Here is a 5,000-nt window from a genome sequence, read left to right on the forward strand (position 1 = left end):
TCTATTAAACCACTCCTTTTTCCTGTTTTCTTTCCCTCTTACTCTTGGTACAAAATTTTCTGCTCCCAAATTATAGAGGTCTAGAAAGATATCCCACTTCCTCTGTATCTCTCATGTTTCTCTGTATTTTCTCCAATCCACATTTTCAAAAAATTTTCTCAATCCTGTAAAATTTGTTTTCCCAAAGTTGTATCTTCCACGTCTATGAAGCTCGTCTCTTGGCTCGATGTTCCCTATTATTATCTGGAACTCAGTGACCACATGATCACTTTTTCCTATAGGACAGAAATATTTCAATGATTCTATTACATCGAGTTCTTTGGTAAACAGTAAATCTAACCTTGCTGGTGTGTCCTCACCTCGGAACCGTGTCTCTTCTTTAACCCATTGCATCATCACATTATTCAGTATTATATATAATAATATAGTGCCCCACGAATCCTCGCTGCCTCCTGAGTCCCATTCTTCCCACTTCACCTCTTTACAGTTAAAGTCACCCACCAAAATTATATTGTTGCTTTTCTCAATTATTTTTTGTAAATAACTAGCCATATCTGACAACATCTCCTGGTATTCATCATCATTCCATGCTTTTGTCTTAGGGGGAACATACACTACCACCATATCTCTCTTGCCATTCTCTCCAGTTTCTAATTTCATATATATCACTTCAGCCCTGCCTTCTCCCATTTCCACAGTATCTACATTTATGTTGTTCTTCACTGCTATCATCACTCCTCCTCCCGTTTTTTCTTTTCTGTCTCTTCTCCACAGTTTGTATTTACCATCTCCTAAATGAACATCAATATCTTCTCTTAATTTGGTCTCTACAAAGCACATGACATCAGGTTCATGTTCTCTCAAGAAATCGTTAATTTCAAGCCTTGCCGATATTAAACCATCAACATTAGTATATACCGCCTTCAAATTATTTTTAATGTTTTTTATACCCTCTTCACTCCTTCTCTCCGTCGGTACCACTTTCTCAATTTCTGATTTTCATAGCCATCCCCCTTAGTTTCCTTCACTTCTATTTCCTTACATACCACTTTCTTACTTTCATATCCATCACTCCAAAAAAGGGTATTCCATTCTTCCTCTGTCCTCTTATCATTTGTTTTTCCTTTACTTGTTCCTTCAATGATTTTAAAACTTCACTTTCTTCTTCATTCAAATCTTTTCTTATTATAATATTTTCCATCCCTGTCTCTTTGCTTAGTTTCCAGGTCACTTTAAGTATATCATTTACTACACTTTCTGATGACAACTTGACTCTCATTGGTCTTGTTTCCCCTTTCTTATAAGGCCCTATCCTCCTTACTTCCTCAATTTCTTTTACCCACTTGTCTCCTTCGGGATCAATCTTGCCTAATATTCCTTTCACCAGGTTTGTGTTTCTCTCGAGTGTCACGGATCTAACCTTTTCTTCCTCCTCTCTGTTTCCAAATATTGCCACACATTTGTTCCTTTCTACAGTTTCTCTCACTATTTTCTCTTTATTCTTCAGTATTTTCACTAAATTTTCTTCCATTTTTTTCTTGTTCATTTCCCTTTCTTCCTGGATGATTTCTCTTAAGCTGACCACTTCTTTCTGTTCTTCTTCCACGTGTGCCCACTTTGCTTTATGCTCTTCTAATACACTACTCACCTTTTCCACTTTATTAGTACTCTCTTCTAGTTTTCTCCTCAATTCGATATTTTCACGCTTCAAATTGCTGATCTCCTCATTTGCCATCTCATTGGACTGGATCATACTCTGTATAGTAATCTCCGTATTTTCAGACACATCCTTTAACACTAGATTCTCCACTTTCTTTTCAAGTGTGTGTGTGTGTGTGTGTGTGTGTGTGTGTGTGTGTGTGTGTGTGTGTGTGTGTGTGTGTGTGTGTGTGTGTGTGTGTGTGTGTGTGTGTGTGTGTGTGTGTGTGTGTGTGTGTGTGTGTGTATGTGTGTGTGTGTGTGTGTGTGTGTTTGTGTTTGTGTGTGTGTGTGTGTGTGTGTGTGTAATAACAATAATTTTCGGTTCATTTATTCATTTCAGCCACTTGCTGAATATACACAGATCCTTAATTTAAAGGGGTCAACAGGCTAATCCTGGCTACACCAGAGGAGCGCCGACACACTACCAAGCCTCACCAAGGCTGGAGTGAGGTGTAGGCACAAGGGGACAGCCCGCTTTATCTTTTCCCCTCTAAGTTGCGAACTCTTGCTTGTCTTCCACCACAGCGCTTTGAGCTACACATGACAGGAGAGAGCTCACCTCACTCACACAAGCAGAGCGGCCTGAACGGGGACTCAGGTCACTTGAGTCTGGGGTCGAGGGCTTTATCAATCACGCCATCAGGTGTGTGTGTGTGTGTGTTCTTACCTTACCTAATTGTTCTTACCTAATTGTATCTTTACAGGAATGAGTCAAGCACGTACTGTCCCGTGTCTTAAACCATATTTATCGTACATATCCTTAAATTTGTGAATTGTTTTGGCACACACTATTTCATTCGGTAGTGCATTCCATTGATCAATTGCTCTGTTTGGGAAACTGAATTTCCTTACGTCTTTATCACCTCTCTTCTTATGCAGTTTTTTGCAGTGTCCTCTTGCTGATGCTTCTCCATATGTTAAGTAATCATTTATGTCTATTTTCTCCTTTCCTGATATGCATTTATATAGCATTATCATGTCACCTCTTTTCCTTCTCTCCTGTAGTGTTGGTAGATTCAGTTTATTTACTCTTTCTTCGTAGCTTAGGTCCCTTAAGCTTGGTATCCATCTTGCAGCGGCCCTTTGAACTTTTTCAATCTTGTCTGTGTTTTTTGAGATGAGGACTCCAGACTACTGATGCATATTCCAGGGTTGGTCTAATGAATGCTGTTATTATCCTTCTTAGCATGTCTTCATTTATGTATGTGAATGCTATTCTCATATTTGCAAGCAGTGTATACATGTTCCATACCTTCTCGCTGATGTGGTCAGCCGGAGATAGTCTGTTATTGATAATCACACCTAGGTCTTTCTCTCTTTCTGATGTTTATAGGGTTTTATTTCCTAACTTATAATCCCAATCAGGTCTTTTTCCACTTTTACCAAACTTGATTACATGACACTTGTCCACATTGAATTTCATTTGTCATGTACTACTCCATTCATGAAGTTTATTTAATTCTTCTTGTAGCTCTTTACAAGAGTCTGTGTTAGTAATTCTCCTTTGTATTTTTGCATCATCTGCAAACATATTCAGATAGCTCTCATTTCTAGTGTTACTGTTTATATCATTTATATACACTAAAAACATGATTGGTGCCAGCACTGAACCCTGTGGTACTCCACTAGTCACTTCTTTCCATGATGAGTAGTTTCCTCTTAGTACTGTCCTCATTTCTCTTTTTATGAGAAAGTCTTGCATCCAACAAAACAGTTTGCCTCGAATTCCTCCTTGATGGTACAGTTTCCATAAAAGTCTTTGGTGTGGTACTGTGTCAAAAACTTTCTTGAAATCTAAATAGATACTGTCCACCCATCCTTCCCTTTCCTGTATTGTGTTTGTTACTCTGTCATAGTAGCTCAACAGATTAGTAACACATGATTTTCCTTTTCTGAAACCAAACTGTCTTTCTGTTATCATGCTGTGTTCTTCTAGATGGTTTACCCAAGCTTTTCTTATAAGTTTTTCTAATACCTTGCTTACAACACTGGTCAGTGATACTGGTTGGTAGTTGAGTGGATTTTGTCTATTTCCTTTCTTGAATAAGTGGACAATATTTGCTTTTTTCCAAATATCAGGTAGTTTACCTTGACTCAAGGATTTCTTGAAAATTAAAAATAATGGTTTACTTAACTCCTTTGCACATTCTCGTAATACCCAAAATGAAATTTCATCAGGACCACTTGCTTTTCCTCTGTCTAATCTACTTAACTCCTCCTGTAATACTTTTTCTGCTCTTTGTATATCTGGTAGTATGTGTGGACATGCGTGTTCCACACAGTCCCTCTCAAAATTTTTTTCTTCTGTAAAAACTAATTGGAAATTCTTATTTAGTGCTTCACAAATATCTTTCTCTTGTGTATAAGTGATTCCCTCGTCCGTAATGGATTGTATTATATCTTTTACTTTAGTTTTGCTTCTGATATAGCTGTAAAACAGCTTTGGTTGATCACTACTTTTATTTATTATATCATCCTCAAACTGTTTTTGGGCTTCCCTCCTTATTCTTGTATAGTCGTTTCTTGCCTGTTTGTAATTATTATACGCCCTTTCACTATTGTGTCTTCTGTATCTATTCCACAACAAATTTCTTTTTTCTTTTGATTTTTTACATTTCTGTATTTTCTTATCTGCTTCTTTGTGCTGTGGGATGTACTTCTGGACTCCTATTTCATAAAATTCACAAAATTTTTTATATACAGCATTTAAATCTTGTCCTCTAAGCTCATTTTCCCAATCAACTTCTAAGAAATACTTCTTTAGGTCTTGATAACTTCCCTTTTTATAGTTTAGGCTCTTTTTGTAACTATCATTGCTGTTTACTATGTCATATGCTATCCTGAAGTTATAATTTAGTACTGCATGATCGCTTTTGCCGAGTGGAGGGTGATATATTAAACTGTCAATATCATTTTCTTGCCTTGTAAATATTAGATCTAGCACTGAAGGTACATCAAGTCCTCTTTTTCTGGTGGTTTCCCTCACATGTTGCGTTAAGAAAAACTCTTGTACAAGATCCAGGAGCTTTTGGTCCCAACAGCTTTCTTGGCTATTTATATCTAGAGTATTCCAATTTATATTTGTATTGAAGTCCCCAGTTAGTATAATTCTTTCCGATTTCTCTTCCATTTTATGTAGCAATGATCTTACACTCTGAATTGTACTCTCTGCCAGGTCCTCATATTCGTCTCTTTCCCATGTGTTTGATCTGGGTGGCATGTACAAATTGGCTACAATTACTTTACCTTCAGATGTGTCGATCTCTACTGCAATCAGTTCTACTTGTGATGGTATATCT

The sequence above is a fragment of the Coenobita brevimanus genome, chromosome 7 (assembly GCF_032717465.1).
Source record: "Coenobita brevimanus isolate Jiangsu-jjx chromosome 7, ASM3271746v2, whole genome shotgun sequence".
In the NCBI taxonomy this organism is placed as follows: Eukaryota; Metazoa; Arthropoda; class Malacostraca; order Decapoda; family Coenobitidae; genus Coenobita; species Coenobita brevimanus.